The sequence below is a fragment of the Nothobranchius furzeri genome, chromosome 8 (genome assembly GCF_043380555.1).
Source record: "Nothobranchius furzeri strain GRZ-AD chromosome 8, NfurGRZ-RIMD1, whole genome shotgun sequence".
NCBI lineage: Eukaryota > Metazoa > Chordata > Actinopteri > Cyprinodontiformes > Nothobranchiidae > Nothobranchius > Nothobranchius furzeri.
In genome coordinates this window covers 53,092,331-53,113,453 of record NC_091748.1, presented here as the reverse complement: position 1 = coordinate 53,113,453, position 21,123 = coordinate 53,092,331, and the positions used below count along the sequence as shown (strand labels likewise).

The window sequence follows — 21,123 nt, the reverse complement described above, 5'->3', positions numbered from 1 at the left end:
TGCTGTTTGCCACAGAATCCTGGTGTTTGGGTAAAAGGAGTCCAGTAGGGAGCTGTGAAAAAAAGAGTGGCGTGGCGACAGTTCAAAGTTTGAGGCTTAGCCACGCCCACACCTTTCAACTTTTGAAAAATCCGACGGTTGAATTTTTTCCCCTATGTCTTAAGAGTATATAGCAGAAGTTTGAAGGAGATTGGTGAAAAGGGCGACGGAGCATCACTCTCCAAACAACGTGTGCGAAAACAACTAAATCGCGCACTTGGACCAAAATGGCCGACTTCCTGTGCGACTTTGCACTTGGCTCCAAGAGACTTTTTTGTAGGTCCTGAGACACCACATTAGTGTACCAAATTTCGTAATCCTCAGTCAAAGCATGGCTTGGGGCTGACAGTTTTAATGGTCCTAGGGGGCGCTATTTCAGAAAATTGGCCACGCCCACCGGATTTTCACGTCAGATTTTTTGGGGGGCCAGACTAGGATCACTCACAAGAAGTTTCGTGACGACATCTTTAGAAATAAAGAAATGGGAGGCAAACGTAAGGCCACGGCGGTACGCCTTACTTCGCCGCGCCGCCACAGCCCCGCCCTCTGCCGAAAACTCCCATAAAGTGACGCCAAGCAACCCCCACTTGCCTTGAGTTACCAGCTCCAAATTTGTGGTGATTAAGTGAAATGGGGCAATTTGGGACCTTTCACAGTAAAACTTGACCTTTTTGGTCCTGAGGGGGCGGGGCTTGTGTGATGTCATCAACCGACCATTCAATTTACTTTGTGGGTCGATGACAAATGACCACAGAAAGTTTGGTAACGCTATTCCATTCAATTATGAAGTTATAGCAATTTAAATTTTTTTGGCGAGTAGTCAAACTTTGAGGCCTGGCTCCGCCCCTTCAACATATACGAAAACTCAGAATCCTTATCTCATTTTGTTCGCCCATCCCTTCTGAGAAATTTTACACAATTTTTGAGACGATCGTGCGAAAAATGATCGAGCAATCCAATCAGAGACGGACCCTAAAAACGGCAAAAACGGCAAAAAATCGCCATTTCAACCCAAAATGGCCGACTTCCTGTTTGATATTGACCATGGTTGCAAGAGACTTTTCTGTGCGGACTGTTGAGTACTACAAGTGTACCAAATTTCATAACTGTACGATAAACTAAGCTTTATGGAGAGGGTTTTTTTTCACTTTGTAGGGGGCGCTGTTCAGCCATTTTCTTTGCGATTTTTTTGGGACCTTTAAAATATCAAATTTTTCACCAGGCCTGACAAGTGTGCAAAATATTGTGAGTTTTGGGGTATGTTAAGGTCCCCAAAAAGCTGTTCAAAGGGGGCACGGAATAACAAAAAATAATAATAATCAGAGCAAAAACAAGAGGCCTTCGCAGCGCTTTCGCTGCTCGGGCCTAATAATAATTAAAGCTGCAAGCAGCGTCGTTCGGCCCTCGCAGCGAAGCTGCTCGCCCTCCTTCCGCACCCCCTCCGCTCCATCCCCGACGCTCTCCAAACCCAGCTCCGCGCTTCTCCGTCCTGGCCGGCAGCCGGGGGCACCAGGGAACGTCTGGCGGAACAGAAAGTCAACCACCCCGACACCAGAAACCGTGAACGGCCTCCTCGTCCACACCTTACCCTGACTCAGCATCCCCTCTGAGCCCACCATTACACGTCTCACCACTAGGAGATACTCTATCTTTACCACACTGGTGATGCGATGTTCAGTCTCGGGCAAGTCGGAGGCTGTTTGTGGAAGTTACAGTCAAACGTAAGGTCACAGTGTCACGTCAGAAATCGCCATGGCATCAAAGCCCCTGCCTTTCTGAAAAGCTATCAGATCTGAATGGTCATTACAACATCATGAAGACAGTGCATGACCTTAGTGTCATCTTGACTAAATTAGAGGGAACAAATATGGGCATTTCACCATAAAACAGTTGACTTCCTGTAGTCAGGGGGCGGGGCTTAGGTGATGTCAGCTGTCCACATTGTCACTGTCTTCAGATGTGGTCAGTGATCACACAGACAAAGTATGAAATTGATCTGATCATGCACATGGGAGTTGTTAAGTCAAATAAGGTAATGGCGACTGGTCAAAGTTTGAGGCTTAGCCACGCCCACACCTTTATACTTATTTAAAATCCGACGGTTGAATTTTTTCCTCTATGTCTTAAGAGTATATAGCAGAGGTTTGAAGGTGATCGGTGGAAAGGGCGAGGAGATATCATTCTCCTAATAACGTGTGCGAAAACCACTAAATTGAGTACTTGGACCAAAATGGCCGACCTCCTGTGCGACATTGTGCTTGGCTCCAAGAGACTTTTTTGTAGGTCCTGGTACACTACATTAGTGTGCCAAATTTTGTGATCCTCAGTCAAAGCATGGCTTGGGGCTGACTGTTTTAATGGTCCTAGGGGGCGCTGTTTCAGAAAATAGGCCACGCCCACAAACTTCAGCTGTCCAATTCTATTAGGGGTCAGAGTAGGATCACTCATCAGAACTTGTATGGCGATGTCACAATGACTGAAGAAATGAGAGACAAACGTATTTCCATGTCGTGATGGCGAATTTCGCCATTCTTCCAAAGCCCCGCCTTTATTCGAAACCTGCCAGTACTATAGACCAAGTGACCTCAACTTGTCTGCTGCTATTCGCCACTGTTTGGTGGTGATTGGTTAAAAGGAGTCCAATAGGGAGCTGTGAAAAAAAAGAGTGGCGTGGCGACAGGTCAAAGTTTGAGGCTTAGCCACGCCCACACCTTTATACTTATTTAAAATCCGACGGTTGAATTTTTTCATCTATGTGTTAAGAGTATGTAGCCGAAGTGTGAAGGCAATTGGTGAAAAGGGCGACGGAGCATCACTCTCCAAACAACGTGTGCGAAAACCACTAAATTGCGCACTTGGACCAAAATGGCCGACTTCCTGTGCGACAATGCACTTGGCTCCAAGAGACTTTTTTGTAGGTCCTGAGACACCACATTAGTGTACCAAATTTCGTAATCCTCAGTCAAAGCATGGCTTGGGGCTGTCAGTTTTAATGGTCCTAGGGGGCGCTATTTCAGAAAATAGACCACGCCCACCGGAATTTCACATCAGATCTTTTGGGGGGCCAGACTAGGATCACTCACAAGAAGCTTCGTGGCGATATCTCTAGAAATGACGAAATGGGAGGCAAACGTAAGGCCTAAGTGGTACGCCTGAATTCGCCGCGCCGCCACAGCCCCGCCTTCTGCAGAAAACTCCCATAAAGTGAAGCCAAGCAACCCCAACTTGTCTTCAGTTACCCGCTACAAATTTGGGGTGATTATTGGAAAGGGCGAATTTTGGAAAATTTCCCAGTAAAACTTGACCTTTTAAGTCCTGAGGGGGCGGGGCTTATGTGACATCATCAATCGACCATTCATTTGTCTTCGGAGGGCGATGACAATTGTCCACAGAACATTTCTTTAACCGTAATTCTTTCATTTATGAAATTATAGCAATTTGAATTTTTTTGGCGAGTGTTCGAACTTTGAGGCCTGGCCCCGCCCCTTCAGTATTTACGAAAAGTCAATTTTATTGTCTCATTTGAATCGTCCATCGATTCTGTTCGATCTCGCACAATTTTTGAGACGATGGTGCGAAAAATGACCAAACTGTTCAACCAAATATAGACCCTAGAAATGGCCAAAACGGGGTCAAAATGGCCACTTTACTCCAAAATGGCCGACTTCCTGTTTGATATTGACCATGGTTGCAAGAGACTTTTCTGTGCGGACTGTTGAGTACTACAAGTATACCAAATTTCATAACTGTACGATAAACTAAGCTTTATGGAGAGGGGTATTTTTCACTTTCTAGGGGGCGCTGTTCAGTCACTTTTTGACGAACTTTCACATCGCCAGTGAAATACGTAAATTTCACGCACTTTCTATATTGGGCCAGAATTTGGTGACTTTTTGGATATGCTAAGACCCCCTAAAGGCCATTCAAAGACGCGGAAGAAAAAAGAATAATAATAAGAAGAAACGGAGCAGATACAATAGGCCTTCGCAGCTTCACTGCTCGGGCCTAATTAAAGCTGCAAGCAGCGTCGTTCGGCCCTCGCAGCTCCGCGCCGCTCCGGTCTGCCGTCGCACCAGTGCACGTCTGACAGAACAGAAACGTCAACCACCCCGACACCAGAAACCGCGAATGGCCTCCTAGTCTGCACCTCACCCTGACTCAGCATCCCCTCTGAGCTCACCATTAAATTGAATATTAAGATTACGGCGTTACGCCAGAATTCGCCATGGCATCAAAGCCCCTCCCTTTCTGGAAAGCTATCAGATCTGAATGGTCATTACAGCATCATGAAGACAGTGCATGACCTTAGGGTCATGTTGACTAAATTAGAGGGGACAAATATGGGCATTTCAGCATAAAAAATAAATTCCTGTAGTCAGGGGGCGGGGCTTAGGTGATGTCAGCTGTCCACATTGTCATTGTTTACAGATATGGTCAATGATCACACAGACAAAGTTCGAAAAAGATCTGATCATGCACATGGGAGTTATTAAGTCAAGTAAAGTAATGGCGAAAGGTCAACGTTTGAGGCTTAGCCACGCCCACACCTTTCAACTTTTGAAAAATCCGACGGTTGAATTTTTTCCCCTATGTCTTAAGAGTGTATTGCAGAAGTTTGAAGGTGATTGGTGAAAAGGGCGACGGAGCATCACTCTCCAAACAATGTGTGCGAAAACCACTAAATCACGTACTTGCACCAAAATGGCCGACTTCCTGTGCGACTTTACGCTTGGCTCCAAGAGACTTTTTTGTAGGTCCTGAGACCCCACATTAGTGTACCAAATTTCGTAATCCTCAGTCAAAGCATGGCTTGGGGCTGAAAGTTTTAATGGCTCTAGGGGGCGCTATTTAAGAATATAGGCCACGCCCACAAACTTCAGCTGTCTATTTCTCTTGGAGCTCAGACTAGGATCACTCACCAGAAGTTTCGTAGCAATATCACGATAACTGAAGAAATGAGACAAACGTATTTCCATGGCGTGATGGCGATTTTCGCCATGGTCCCAAAGCCCCGCCTTTTTTCAAAACCTGCCAGTACTGGAGACCAAGTAACCTCAACTTGTCTACTGCTGTTTGCCACAGAATCCTGGTGATTGGGTAAAAGGAGTCCAGTAGGGAGCTGTGAAAAAAAGAGTAGCGTGGCGACAGGTCAAAGTTTGAGGCTTAGCCACGCCCACACCTTTCAACTTTTGAAAAATCCGACGGTTAAATTTTTTCCCCTATGTCTTAAGGGTATATAGCAGAAGTTTGAAGGAGATTGGTGAAAAGGGCGACGGAGCATCACTCTCCAAACAACGTGTGCGAAAACCACTAAATCGCGTACTTGATCCAAAATGGCCGACTTCCTGTGCGACTTTGAACTTGACTCCAAGAGACTTTTTTGTAGGTCCTGAGACACCACATTAGTGTACCAAATTTCGTAATCCTCAGTCAAAGCATGGCTTGGGGCTAATAGTTTAAATGGTCCTAGGGGGCGCTATTTCAAAACATAGGCCACGCCCACAAAATTCAGCTGTCTATTTCTCTTGGAGCTCAGACTAGGATCACTCACCAGAAGTTTCGTAGCAATATCACGATAACTGAAGAAATGAGAGACAAACGTATTTCCATGGCGTGATGGCGATTTTCGCCATGGTCCCAAAGCCCCGCCTTTTTTCAAAACCTGCCAGTACTGGAGACCAAGTAACCTCAACTTGTCTACTGCTGTTTGCCACAGAATCCTGGTGATTGGGTAAAAGGAGTCCAGTAGGGAGCTGTGAAAAAAAGAGTAGCGTGGCGACAGGTCAAAGTTTGAGGCTTAGCCACGCCCACACCTTTCAACTTTTGAAAAATCCGACGGTTGAATTTTTTCCCCTATGTCTTAAGGGTATATAGCAGAAGTTTGAAGGAGATTGGTGAAAAGGGCGACGGAGCATCACTCTCCAAACAACGTGTGCGAAAACCACTAAATCGCGTACTTGATCCAAAATGGCCGACTTCCTGTGCGACTTTGAACTTGACTCCAAGAGACTTTTTTGTAGGTCCTGAGACACCACATTAGTGTACCAAATTTCGTAATCCTCAGTCAAAGCATGGCTTGGGGCTAATAGTTTTAATGGTCCTAGGGGGCGCTATTTCAGAAAATAGGCCACGCCCACCAGATGTTCACATCAGATCTTTTGGGGGGCCGGACTAGGATCACTCACAAGAAGTTTCGTGACGATATCTTTGGAAATGACGAAATGGGAGGCAAACGTAAGGCCAAGGCGGTACGCCTGAATTCGCCGCGCCACCACAGCCCCGCCCTCTGCCGAAAACTCCCATAAAGTGACGCCAAGCAACCCCCACTTGTCTTGAGTTACCAGCTACAAATTTGTGGTGATTAAGTGAAATGGGGCAATTTGGGACCTTTCACAGTAAAACTTGATCTTTTTGGTCCTGAGGGGGCGGGGCTTGTGTGATGTCATCATCCGACCTTTCAATTTACTTTGTGGGTGGATGACGAATGACCACAGAAAGTTTGGTAACTCTATTCCATTCAGTTATGAAGTTATAGCAATTTAAATATTTTTGGCGAGTAGTCAAACTTCGAGGCCTGGCTCCGCCCCTTCAACATATACGAAAACTCAGAATCCTTATCTCATTTTGTTCGCCCATCCCTTCTGAGCAATTTTACACAATTTTTGAGACGATCGTGCGAAAAATGATCGAGCAATCCAATCAGAAACGGACCCTAAAAACGGCAAAAACGGCAAAAAATCGCCATTTCAACCCAAAATGGCCGACTTCCTGTTTGATATTGACCATGGTTGCAAGAGACTTTTCTGTGCGGACTGTTGAGTACTACAAGTGTACCAAATTTCATAACTGTACGATAAACTAAGCTTTATGGAGAGGGGTTTTTTTCACTTTGTAGGGGGCGCTGTTCAGCCATTTTCTTTGCGATTTTTTTGGGACCTTTAAAATATCAAATTTTTCACCAGGCCTGACAAGTGTGCAAAATATTGTGAGTTTTGGGGTATGTTAAGGTCCCCAAAAAGCTGTTCAAAGGGGGCACGGAATAACAAAAAATAATTAAAGCTGCAAGCAGCGTCGTTCGGCCCTCGCAGCTCCGCGCCGCTCCGGCCTGGCCGGCAGCCCGGGGCAATAGGGCACGTCCACGGAACAGAAACGTCGACCACCCCGACACCAGAAACCGCAAACGATCACCTCGTCCGCACCTCACCCTGACTCAGCATCCCCTCTGAGGACACCATTATATTACACGTCTCACAACTAGGGCATACTCTACCTTTACGACTCTCGTGGATCTGATGACACAGACCAACTGTAATGCTTTTCTGACCACGTTGTTTGAAGTTATTGTAGGTTAAACTTATCTAGGGCCGCTGGAAAGCTTTCAGATCATGACAAATATGGGCATTTCACCATAAAACAATAGACTTCCTGTAGTAGAGGGCGGGACTTAGGGGATGTCAGCTGTCCACATTGGCATTGTCTTCAGATGTGGTCAGTGATCACACAGACAAAGTTTGATATAGATTAGATCATGCACATGGGAGTTATTAAGCCAAGAAATGTAATGGCGAAAGGTCAAAGTTTGAGGGTTAGCCACGCCCACACCTTTCAACTTTTGAAAAATCCGACGGTTGAATTTTTTCCCCTATGTCTTAAGAGGATATAGCAGGAGTTTGAAGGCAATTGGTGAAAAGGACGATGGGGCATAATACTCCAAACAATGTCTGCGAAAACCACTAAATTGAGTACTTGGACCAAAATGGCCGACTTCCTGTACGATTTTGCACTTGGCTCCAAGAGACTTTTTTTCCTGAGACAACACATTAGTGTACCAAATTTCGTAATCCTCAGTCAAAGCATGGCTTGGGGCTATTAGTTTAAAAGGTCCTAGGGGGCGCTATTTAAGGAAATAGGCCACGCCCACAAACTTCAGCTGTCTATTTCTCTTGGGGTCAGACTAGGATCACTCACCAGAAGTTTCGTAGTGATATCACGATAACTGAAGAAATGAGAGGCAAACGTATTTCCATGGCGTGATGGCGATTTTCGCCATGCTCCCAAAGCCCCGCCTTTTTTTGAAACCTGCCAGTACTGGAGACCAAGTGACCTCACGTTGTCTACTGCTATTTGCCAGAGATTCCTGCTGATTGGGTAAAAGGAGTCCAGTAGGGAGCTGTGAAAAAAGAGTGGCGTGGCGACAGGTCAAAGTTTGAGGCTTAGCCACGCCCACACCTTTCAACTTTTGAAAAATCCGACGGTTGAATTTTTTCCCCTACGTCTTAAGAGTATATAGCAGAAGTGTGAAAGCGATTGGTGAAAAAAGCAACGGAGCATCACTCTCCAAACAACGTGTACCAAAACAACTAAATCGCGTACTTGTACCAAAATGGCCGACTTCCTGTGCGACTTTGGACTTGGCTCCAAGAGACTTTTTTGTAGGTCCTGAGACTCCACATTAGTTTACCAAATTTCGTAATCCACAGTCAAAGCATGGCTAGGGGCTGGCAGTTTTAATGGTCCTAGAGGGCGCTATTTCAGAAAATTGGCCACGCCCACAAATTTTAGCTGTCCATTTCTATTGGGGGTCAGACTAGGATCACTCACAACAAATTTCGAGGTGATATCTCGATAACTTAAGGAATGAGAGGCAAACGTATTTCCATGGCGTGATGGTGATTTTCGCCATGCTCCCAAAGCCCCGCCTTTTTTCAAAACCTGCCAGTACTGGAGACCAAGTAACCTCAAGTTGTCTACTGCTGTTTGCCACAGAATCCTGGTGTTTGGGTAAAAGGAGTCCAGTAGGGAGCTGTGAAAAAAAGAGTGGCGTGGCGACAGTTCAAAGTTTGAGGCTTAGCCACGCCCACACCTTTCAACTTTTGAAAAATCCGACGGTTGAATTTTTTCCCCTATGTCTTAAGAGTATATAGCAGAAGTTTGAAGGAGATTGGTGAAAAGGGCGACGGAGCATCACTCTCCAAACAACGTGTGCGAAAACAACTAAATCGCGCACTTGGACCAAAATGGCCGACTTCCTGTGCGACTTTGCACTTGGCTCCAAGAGACTTTTTTGTAGGTCCTGAGACACCACATTAGTGTACCAAATTTCGTAATCCTCAGTCAAAGCATGGCTTGGGGCTGACAGTTTTAATGGTCCTAGGGGGCGCTATTTCAGAAAATTGGCCACGCCCACCGGATTTTCACGTCAGATTTTTTGGGGGGCCAGACTAGGATCACTCACAAGAAGTTTCGTGACGACATCTTTAGAAATAAAGAAATGGGAGGCAAACGTAAGGCCACGGCGGTACGCCTTACTTCGCCGCGCCGCCACAGCCCCGCCCTCTGCCGAAAACTCCCATAAAGTGACGCCAAGCAACCCCCACTTGCCTTGAGTTACCAGCTCCAAATTTGTGGTGATTAAGTGAAATGGGGCAATTTGGGACCTTTCACAGTAAAACTTGACCTTTTTGGTCCTGAGGGGGCGGGGCTTGTGTGATGTCATCAACCGACCATTCAATTTACTTTGTGGGTCGATGACAAATGACCACAGAAAGTTTGGTAACGCTATTCCATTCAATTATGAAGTTATAGCAATTTAAATTTTTTTGGCGAGTAGTCAAACTTTGAGGCCTGGCTCCGCCCCTTCAACATATACGAAAACTCAGAATCCTTATCTCATTTTGTTCGCCCATCCCTTCTGAGCAATTTTACACAATTTTTGAGACGATCGTGCGAAAAATGATCGAGCAATCCAATCAGAGACGGACCCTAAAAACGGCAAAAACGGCAAAAAATCGCCATTTCAACCCAAAATGGCCGACTTCCTGTTTGATATTGACCATGGTTGCAAGAGACTTTTCTGTGCGGACTGTTGAGTACTACAAGTGTACCAAATTTCATAACTGTACGATAAACTAAGCTTTATGGAGAGGGTTTTTTTTCACTTTGTAGGGGGCGCTGTTCAGCCATTTTCTTTGCGATTTTTTTGGGACCTTTAAAATATCAAATTTTTCACCAGGCCTGACAAGTGTGCAAAATATTGTGAGTTTTGGGGTATGTTAAGGTCCCCAAAAAGCTGTTCAAAGGGGGCACGGAATAACAAAAAATAATAATAATCAGAGCAAAAACAAGAGGCCTTCGCAGCGCTTTCGCTGCTCGGGCCTAATTAAAGCTGCAAGCAGCGTCGTTCGGCCCTCGCAGCTCCGCGCCGCTCCGGTCTGGACGGCAGCCCGGGGCACCAGTGCACGTCTGACAGAACAGAAACGTCAACCACCCCGACACCAGAAACCGCGAATGGCCTCCTAGTCTGCACCTCACCCTGACTCAGCATCCCCTCTGAGCTCACCATTAAATTGAATATTAAGATTACGGCGTTACGCCAGAATTCGCCATGGCATCAAAGCCCCTCCCTTTCTGGAAAGCTATCAGATCTGAATGGTCATTACAGCATCATGAAGACAGTGCATGACCTTAGGGTCATGTTGACTAAATTAGAGGGGACAAATATGGGCATTTCAGCATAAAAAATAAATTCCTGTAGTCAGGGGGCGGGGCTTAGGTGATGTCAGCTGTCCACATTGTCATTGTTTACAGATATGGTCAATGATCACACAGACAAAGTTCGAAAAAGATCTGATCATGCACATGGGAGTTATTAAGTCAAGTAAAGTAATGGCGAAAGGTCAACGTTTGAGGCTTAGCCACGCCCACACCTTTCAACTTTTGAAAAATCCGACGGTTGAATTTTTTCCCCTATGTCTTAAGAGTGTATTGCAGAAGTTTGAAGGTGATTGGTGAAAAGGGCGACGGAGCATCACTCTCCAAACAATGTGTGCGAAAACCACTAAATCACGTACTTGCACCAAAATGGCCGACTTCCTGTGCGACTTTACGCTTGGCTCCAAGAGACTTTTTTGTAGGTCCTGAGACCCCACATTAGTGTACCAAATTTCGTAATCCTCAGTCAAAGCATGGCTTGGGGCTGAAAGTTTTAATGGCTCTAGGGGGCGCTATTTAAGAATATAGGCCACGCCCACAAACTTCAGCTGTCTATTTCTCTTGGAGCTCAGACTAGGATCACTCACCAGAAGTTTCGTAGCAATATCACGATAACTGAAGAAATGAGACAAACGTATTTCCATGGCGTGATGGCGATTTTCGCCATGGTCCCAAAGCCCCGCCTTTTTTCAAAACCTGCCAGTACTGGAGACCAAGTAACCTCAACTTGTCTACTGCTGTTTGCCACAGAATCCTGGTGATTGGGTAAAAGGAGTCCAGTAGGGAGCTGTGAAAAAAAGAGTAGCGTGGCGACAGGTCAAAGTTTGAGGCTTAGCCACGCCCACACCTTTCAACTTTTGAAAAATCCGACGGTTAAATTTTTTCCCCTATGTCTTAAGGGTATATAGCAGAAGTTTGAAGGAGATTGGTGAAAAGGGCGACGGAGCATCACTCTCCAAACAACGTGTGCGAAAACCACTAAATCGCGTACTTGATCCAAAATGGCCGACTTCCTGTGCGACTTTGAACTTGACTCCAAGAGACTTTTTTGTAGGTCCTGAGACACCACATTAGTGTACCAAATTTCGTAATCCTCAGTCAAAGCATGGCTTGGGGCTAATAGTTTAAATGGTCCTAGGGGGCGCTATTTCAAAACATAGGCCACGCCCACAAAATTCAGCTGTCTATTTCTCTTGGAGCTCAGACTAGGATCACTCACCAGAAGTTTCGTAGCAATATCACGATAACTGAAGAAATGAGAGACAAACGTATTTCCATGGCGTGATGGCGATTTTCGCCATGGTCCCAAAGCCCCGCCTTTTTTCAAAACCTGCCAGTACTGGAGACCAAGTAACCTCAACTTGTCTACTGCTGTTTGCCACAGAATCCTGGTGATTGGGTAAAAGGAGTCCAGTAGGGAGCTGTGAAAAAAAGAGTAGCGTGGCGACAGGTCAAAGTTTGAGGCTTAGCCACGCCCACACCTTTCAACTTTTGAAAAATCCGACGGTTGAATTTTTTCCCCTATGTCTTAAGGGTATATAGCAGAAGTTTGAAGGAGATTGGTGAAAAGGGCGACGGAGCATCACTCTCCAAACAACGTGTGCGAAAACCACTAAATCGCGTACTTGATCCAAAATGGCCGACTTCCTGTGCGACTTTGAACTTGACTCCAAGAGACTTTTTTGTAGGTCCTGAGACACCACATTAGTGTACCAAATTTCGTAATCCTCAGTCAAAGCATGGCTTGGGGCTAATAGTTTTAATGGTCCTAGGGGGCGCTATTTCAGAAAATAGGCCACGCCCACCAGATGTTCACATCAGATCTTTTGGGGGGCCGGACTAGGATCACTCACAAGAAGTTTCGTGACGATATCTTTGGAAATGACGAAATGGGAGGCAAACGTAAGGCCAAGGCGGTACGCCTGAATTCGCCGCGCCACCACAGCCCCGCCCTCTGCCGAAAACTCCCATAAAGTGACGCCAAGCAACCCCCACTTGTCTTGAGTTACCAGCTACAAATTTGTGGTGATTAAGTGAAATGGGGCAATTTGGGACCTTTCACAGTAAAACTTGATCTTTTTGGTCCTGAGGGGGCGGGGCTTGTGTGATGTCATCATCCGACCTTTCAATTTACTTTGTGGGTGGATGACGAATGACCACAGAAAGTTTGGTAACTCTATTCCATTCAGTTATGAAGTTATAGCAATTTAAATATTTTTGGCGAGTAGTCAAACTTCGAGGCCTGGCTCCGCCCCTTCAACATATACGAAAACTCAGAATCCTTATCTCATTTTGTTCGCCCATCCCTTCTGAGCAATTTTACACAATTTTTGAGACGATCGTGCGAAAAATGATCGAGCAATCCAATCAGAAACGGACCCTAAAAACGGCAAAAACGGCAAAAAATCGCCATTTCAACCCAAAATGGCCGACTTCCTGTTTGATATTGACCATGGTTGCAAGAGACTTTTCTGTGCGGACTGTTGAGTACTACAAGTGTACCAAATTTCATAACTGTACGATAAACTAAGCTTTATGGAGAGGGGTTTTTTTCACTTTGTAGGGGGCGCTGTTCAGCCATTTTCTTTGCGATTTTTTTGGGACCTTTAAAATATCAAATTTTTCACCAGGCCTGACAAGTGTGCAAAATATTGTGAGTTTTGGGGTATGTTAAGGTCCCCAAAAAGCTGTTCAAAGGGGGCACGGAATAACAAAAAATAATAATAATCAGAGCAAAAACAAGAGGCCTTCGCAGCGCTTTCGCTGCTCGGGCCTAATAATAATCAGAGCAAAAACAAGAGGCCTTCGCAGCGCTTTCGCTGCTCGGGCCTAATAAGAAGAAACGGAGCAGATACAATAGGCCTTCGCAGCTTCACTGCTCGGGCCTAAATAAACGGAGCAGATACAATAGGCCTTCGCAGCGCTTCGCTGCTCGGGCCTAATTAAAGCTGCAAGCAGCGTCGTTCGGCCCTCGCAGCGAAGCTGCTCGCCCTCCTTCCGCACCCCCTCCGCTCCATCCCCGACGCTCTCCAAACCCAGCTCCGCGCTTGTCCATCCTGGCCGGCAGCCGGGGGCACCAGGGCACGTCTGGCCGAACAGAAAGTCAACCACCCCGACACCAGAAACCGTGAACGGCCTCCTCGTCCACACCTCACCCTGATTCAGCATCCCCTCTGAGCCCAGCATTACACGTCTCACCACTAGGAGATACTCTATCTTTACCACACTGGTGATGTGATGTTCAGTCTCTGGCAAATCGGAGGCTGTTTGTGGAAGTTACAGTCAAACGTAAGGTCACAGCGTCACGCCAGAAATCGCCATGGCATCAAAGCTCCTCCCTTTCTGAAAAGCTATCAGATCTGAATAGTCATTACAACATCATGAAGACAGTGCATGACCTTAGTGTCATGTTGACTAAATTAGAGGGGACAAATATGGGCATTTCACCATAAAACAGAAGACTTCATGTAGTCAGGGGGCGGGGCTTAGGTGATGCCAGCTGTCCACATTGTCACTGTCTTCAGATGTGGTCAGTGATCACACGGACAAAGTTTGAAATTGATCTGATCATGCACAAGGGAGTTATTGAGTCAAGTAACGTAATGGCGACTGGTCAAAGTTTGAGGCTTAGCCACGCCCACACCTTTATACTTATTTAAAATCCGACGGTTGAATCTTTTCCTCTATGTCTTAAGAGTATATAGCAAGAGTTTGAAGGTGATCGGTGGAAAGGGCGACGAGACATCATTCTCCTAATAACGTGTGCGAAAACCACTAAATCGAGTACTTGGACCAAAATGGCCGACCTCCTGTGCGACATTGCGCTTGGCTCCAAGAGACTTTTTTGTAGGTCCTGAGACACTACATTAGAGTGCCAAATTTCGTGATCCTCAGTCAAAGCACGGCTTGGGGCTGACAGTTTTAATGGTCCTAGGGGGCGCTATTTCAGAAAATAGGCCACGCCCACAAACTTCAGCTGTCCAATTCTATTAGGGGTCAGAGTAGGATCACTCATCAGAAATTGTGTGGCGATGTCACAATGATTGAAGAAATGAGAGACAAACGTATTTCCATGGCGTGATGGCGAATTTCGCCATGCTCCCAAAGCCCCGCCTTTATTCGAAACCTGCCAGTACTATAGACCAAGTGACCTCAACTTGTCTGCTGCTATTTGTCAGTGATTGCTGGTGATTGGTTAAAAGGAGTCCAATAGGGAGCTGTGAAAAAAAGAGTGGCGTGCCGACAGGTCAAAGTTTGAGGCTTAGCCACGCCCACACCTTTATACTTATTTAAAATCCGTAGGTTGAATTTTTTCCCCTTTGTCTTAAGAGTCTATAGCAGAAGTTTGAAGGTGATTGGTGAAAAGGGCAATGGTGTAACACTCTCCAAACAACGTGTGCGAAAACCACTAAATCGACTACTTGGACCAAAATGGCCGACTTCCTGTGCGACTTTGCACTTGGCTCCAAGAGACTTTTTTGTAGGACCGGAGACACCACATTAGTGTACCAGATTTCGTACTCCTCAGTCAAAGCATGGCTAGGGGCTGACAGTTTTAATGGTCCTAGAGGGCGCCATTTCAGAAAATAGGCCACGCCCACAAACTACAGCTGTCCAAATCTATTGGGGGTCAGACTAGGAACACTCACCAGACATTTTGTGGTGATGGCACGATAATTGAAGAAATGAGAGGCAAACGTATTGCCATGGCGTGATGGTGAATTTTGCCATGCTCCCAAAGCCCCGCCTTTTTTCAAAACCTGCCAGTACTGGAGACTAAGTGACCTCAACTTGTCAGCTGCTATTCGCCAGAGATTGCTGGCGATTGGGTAAAAGGAGTCCAATAGGTAGCTGTGAAAAAAAGAGTGGCGTGGTGACAGGTCAAAGTTTGAGGCTTAGCCACGCCCACACCTTTATACTTATTTAAAATCCGACGGTTGAATTTTTTCCTTTATGTCTTAAGAGTCTATAGCAGAAGTTTGAAGGCGATTGGTGAAAAGGGCGATGGAGCATCACTCTCCAAACAACGTGTGCGAAAACCACTAAATCGAGTACTTGGACCAAAATGGCCGACTTCCTGTGCGACTTTGCACTTGGCTCCAAGAGACTTTTTTGTAGGTCCTGAGACACCACATTAGTGTGCCAAATTTCATAATGCTCAGTCAAAGCATGACTTGGGGCTGACAGTTTTAATGGTCCTAGGGGGCGCTATTTCAGAAAATAGGCCACGCCCACCGGATGTTCACATCACATTTTGTGGGGGGCTGAACTAGGATCACTCCCAAGAGGTTTTGTGGCGATATCTCTAGAAATGACGAAATGGGAGGCAAACGTAAGGCCTAAGCGGTACGCCTGACTTCGCCGCGCCACCACAGCCCCGCCTTCTGGAGAAAACTCCCATAAAGTGACGCCAAGCAACCCCAACTTGTCTTCAGTTACCCGCTACAAATTTGGGGTGATTATTGGAAAGGGCGAATTTTGGAAAATTTCCCAGTAAATCTTGACCTTTTAAGTCCTGAGGGGGCGGGGCTTATGTGACATCATCAATCGACCATTCATTTGTCTTCGGAGGGCGACGACGATTGTCCTTAGAACATTTCTTTAACTGTAATTCTTTCATTTATGAATCTATAGCAATTTGAATTTTTTTGGCGAGTGCTCGAACTTTGAGGCCTGGTTCCGCCCCTTCAGTATTTACGAAAAGTCAATTTTATTGTCTCATTTTAATCGTCCATCGCTTCTGTTCGATCGCACACTATTTTTGAGACGATCGTGCGAAAAATGACCAAACTGTTAAACCAAATATAGACCCTAGAAATGGCCAAAACGGGGTCAAAATGGCCACTTTAGTCCAAAATGGCCGACTTCCTGTTTGATATTGACCATGGGTGCAAGAGGCTTTTCTGTGCGTATTGTTGAGTTCTACAAGTGTACCAAATTTCATCACTCTACTATGAAAAAAGGTCAAAGCGGAGGGGTATTTTTAATTTTCCAGGGGGCGCTGTTGACACATTTTTTTACCAACTTTCACATTGCCAGCGAAATACGTAAATTTCACGCGCTTTCTATATTGGGCCAGAATTTGGTGAGTTTTTGGATATGCTAAGACCCCCTAAAGGCCATCCAAAGACGCGGAAGAAAAAAAAAGAAAAAAAAAGAAAAAAAAAAATAAACGGAGCAGATACAATAGGCCTTCGCAGCTTCACTGCTCGGGCCTAAAAATAATAAACGGAGCAGATACAATAGGCCTTCGCAGCTTCACTGCTCGGGCCTAACAAATACATGGATCTCACATAAGAGGGCAACATAATTCTGCAGCTGCAGCACGAAATTAAAAAATAGTCATTTCACCCTTTAAAAACTGTTATAAAGGAAAACGAGAGTCCAAAATGTGTCTTATTTAGTTGCTTTTTTTGTAAAATAATATACAAGAAACACAATTATGTGTTCAATATTTACAAAATGACTAATGATAGAGAGATGTCTGCTCAGCCTCCGGACAGTTGGGTCTATTTGTGCGCGTGGCTGCAAGCTACGCAGTTTAAATTCTGATTTTGTTATTCGGGTTTACTGCACCTTCTGGGCCGTAAATATCAGCTTGGATTTGAAGATCATTTTATTTTGATCACTTCAAATCTTCGTAGACCAATTACTTATCAATCCATGAAAAAATAAAAGCATCATCAAGGATGTCACAGCGGCGCGCGCGCGCGCGCACCAGCACCTCCCCGCGCAGCAGCCCTCCCAACACCGGACCCTTTGGATCACTTACCTCTGGTGATCCGGAGAAAGGCGCCGCCGAGGGAACAATAGTATGGCTCAAAGTGTGTGAGTCCCACTGGATGCGAAAAATCCGTGAGCGGCTCGTTAAGTGCGTTACTGCGCAGGGCTTTGTAAACTACTCCTCTGTGTCGCACCTGTCTCTGGACAAAACTCAACCCGCACGCCGGACTGACATCCATAAGACAACTGTCTCGGGGGTTGGCTGTGTGTGCGTACCCCCCGTTAAGCACACAGACACACTCGGCGCCACCTGTCCGCAGCGCAAAACAGCCCACAGGGAGCTTTCTATGTGGCGCAACGACACATGGCATTCCCCGTTAGTCCGCAGCAACACTCACAGTCGTCCGAGACCTCAGAAGTGTTCCGGAAACGCTGGAAGCAGGGACTGGTAACCCATCCAAGCCAGCTGCGGCGGTCAGGAATCACATCCACCGCGCGCCCATGTGGGTGTCATTAATCTGTTCTCAGTCTTGTCTCCACCGCTGCTGCCCAGTCATCGCTGCGTCTTTTCTCACAGCTCTGGTCTCAGTGAGAGAAGAAGGAAAAACACTACTTTCCTCCTCTTGTGCGTCCCGCTGAGCCCTGGATCCAGCGCACAGCGGAGTCCCATTCATTGGCTGATGAAAACAGTTCCTGGTGCCGTGAGCTGCGCTCTGGAGCTGGAGTAGGAGGACCGCGGCGTTGGTCTTCTAGCGGTAGTCTGAGCTACAGCAGCTACAGCCCTGCTGTCATCCACGAGAGGCTCCTGGAGAATGTTCGTGCCAAAACCTGAAGCAGAGTTACGCAGCGGCTGGATTGGAACATATTAATAACTAACTGTAATCATTGAAACCTGATATATTAAAAAAAACATTAGATCTACTATTTCAATTGTGACTCTTTAAAAAGTGTGTTGTTTTAGGTGAAAATCAAAGTAAACCAGAGCCTGAGAAGAGAAGCTCTGTTCTTGGTCAGTTTGGATCAAATCAAATTAAGAATAATCTCAATATGAAAGAAACAGCTTCAATTGGTGTGACAAATCCCAGGGTTGGGTCAAGGCAGGTTACCAATAAGAGCACCATCAGTTTCTCATAAATCACCCAGAGTCACAATTTTGATCCTCACAAATCATTAATCATTTAAGTAATGGAATTTAGTTTTTGGAAAAACACTGTAAAAAGTCCTGAAAAGTCAAATCCACTTTAATCCCATTGCATTTTTACATGTGAGGCATCCTCTCAATGATCCTGAATCATCAAATCTGCAGTTACTTCAGTTTTAAACTTTTTAAATGAGCAAATCGAATTTTAAAATAAAAGGACTTTTCTCAAAGTTGAGTGGAAGATTGTTCTGTTTGAGTCACATTCACTGAAGGGGTTAAAAGCCCACTGGTTTCCATGAAACTGCTAGAAGCCAAAGGCACTTTTGAGCTTTAAATCATGAATAGTTAATATCTGAAATAATGACTTCTGCAGGCTAGAAGGCTCCCTCTCTTCACCGTCCTAACAAATCTTCTCCTCTGCAGCCTTACAGCCTTCTCGCAGGATCAGCTCTGACAAATCAGGTGCTCCACCCGTTCCAAAAAATACACGTTAAACACAGCTGCACAAGCAAGGCCTGTGCACGAGTCTTGTTTTTCTTTTTAATGTCAGGAGGACTCTGTTCTTCTCTAAAAGCACCTTTAGGGTGCACGCTGTGGAGTTGTAAACACAGCCCATTCTTGTATGACAGTCACATGTAGGACATTGCTTGGCTGGTTGTTTACATTTTGTTAATGTTTTTTTTTCTTATCATTCATTTACACAGCCCAAATTCTGTGTTCCCATAAGCTCTGCAATTCTCATTAACATTATTCATCCTGTTTATCAAGTATGCTGCCTGCAACATTGGAGCTTTGGCAATTAAATTTGAAAACAAACAACAACAAAAATCATCTACTTTGCCGGAAGAAGCCTGCTGACAACATGGGGGCACCTCTCCGGCAGTGGCATCATTATTCAGGCAGACATAGGCTGAGTAACTGTGGAATAATGATGAGTTTTCCTCCTCCCTCACTTCAACGCCGGCTCCAGTCTTATGTATAAGAACCAGAACAAACAGATTCTGTCTCCTCACAAGATCCTACCAAAGGACTCAGTGTGCAAGTGCCTGAGATTAGGGAGTAATTCTGTGAAACTCTGGAGAAACATTCTTTATTCAGACAGGATAGAGCTCATGTTCCTGTGCACAGATGCATTCGGACTTGTGTGGGCGTCCATGTCCATGTTTAGATCGTGAGAACCCCCACTACATCTGTCCCTGGTGTCCACTGTGTTGTCCAAAGCAGATTTCTCTTAAACAGCTGCTTTAAAAGTGATAATCCTGTAAAAAGTTGGCTTTCACTGCCTGATCCAGATCAACACTACCAAAGAAATGGGTTATTCATCCAGCTTGTTCGTTCTTATTTGTGGGATTTTGCTCACAGATTTCTTTTTCAAATTGCATTTTACTGATCCACCCATTCTCTCCTCTAAGTGATAAATGAGCCTCACTGGTACAGCGTCTTTCAGAATCAGAGGAATTCAAAGCACTTTAAATGTGTATCATTCATCCATTTACACACACATTCACACCCTGGGGCGCACTGACAGAGGCAAGGCTCCAGTCCCTCCGACCACCACCAGCAGGCAAGGAGGGTTAGGTGTCTTGCCCAAGTACACAACAGCAGAATTCTCTGCCGGAAGCTGGGATTGAAGCTGCAACCTTCCAATTACTGGATGAACAGCTGTACCACCTGATCTAATGCTGCCCCAGTATCCAAGATCACCTAGGCTTCCCTCTCCCCAGTGTCCCTATCTGGCTCCTCCAGGGGGATTCCAAAGTGTTCCCAGGCCAGAGAAGATTAAAATCTCTTCTCCAACTAACCTGAAGAGTTTCAGAGGGAGGTGACATCCTAACGTCCTCCTCAGCTGGCTCATTTTGAGAAGGAGCCGCTGTGAGGTCGTGCCAAGGCAGCCACCATATAAAAGAAATCCATCTAATCAACCTTACTTGATTAGGAACCATTCTAATCTATGAATGATCCATTTGGTTGAGATCCTAACTCTTTTATGAGATGAAATTGTTGTCTAGCGTTTTATTGAAGAGTGCACCAAACTGACCAGAGAAATTTTTGTAGGGAATGTTTGAAACACAAGTTTAACAATATCCAATCTTAGTCCTTGAGGGCCGCCATCCTGCATGTTTTGGTTGTTTCCGCTCCAAATGACCTGATTTCATAGTGGATTTGTTTATGTTTCTGTTTATTCATTTAGCAGTCGCTTTTATCCAAAGCGACTTACAATTTATGACCTATAGGGCATGTTGTGATCTGTGGGGTAAACCGGAGTACCCGGAGGAAACCCACACATGCATGGGGAGAACACGCAACTCCACGCAGAAAGGCCACAGCCGAGTTTCAAACCTGCAACCTCCGTGCTGCGAGGCAACAGTGCTAACAACTGTGCCACCATGCTGTTGAAATATTGAAGACGCTCCCAAAACCTGCAGAACCCTGCTAAAGACGCATCGGTTCAAATACAATGAGCTGAATCTAAAACATGCAGGAGAGTGGCCCTTGGGAAGCTAGGTTAGACGTTACCTTTGGAATGGTTTTTATTTTCTGCACTAATAATATAAAGCATGATGCCATAAAATCAATGAAAATGCACAAAACTGAATTCTCGTTCTTTTTTTTTCTTTTTTTTTTGTGGCATGGACAATAAAGAGTTAGGAGTGCATGACACCCATGCAGTATTGGTGAAAAAAGCACTTGATAGTTTTTTTTACTTAAGCAAAATTACAGATAAAGAT

General features: G+C 45.4%; 1 protein-coding gene across 1 annotated transcript in view; it reads right to left on the bottom strand.

Annotated features, from left to right (window-relative positions):
• sema6bb (sema domain, transmembrane domain (TM), and cytoplasmic domain, (semaphorin) 6Bb) overlaps nucleotides 1-17,510 on the bottom strand; it is a 249,276-nt gene extending 231,766 nt beyond the window's left edge. The window contains exon 1 of the mRNA XM_015971501.3: nucleotides 17,303-17,510. The gene's annotated coding sequence lies outside the window, so the exon portion shown is untranslated. The remainder of the gene's footprint in view (nucleotides 1-17,302) is intronic.
• Between the last annotated feature and the right edge of the window lie 3,613 nt (nucleotides 17,511-21,123).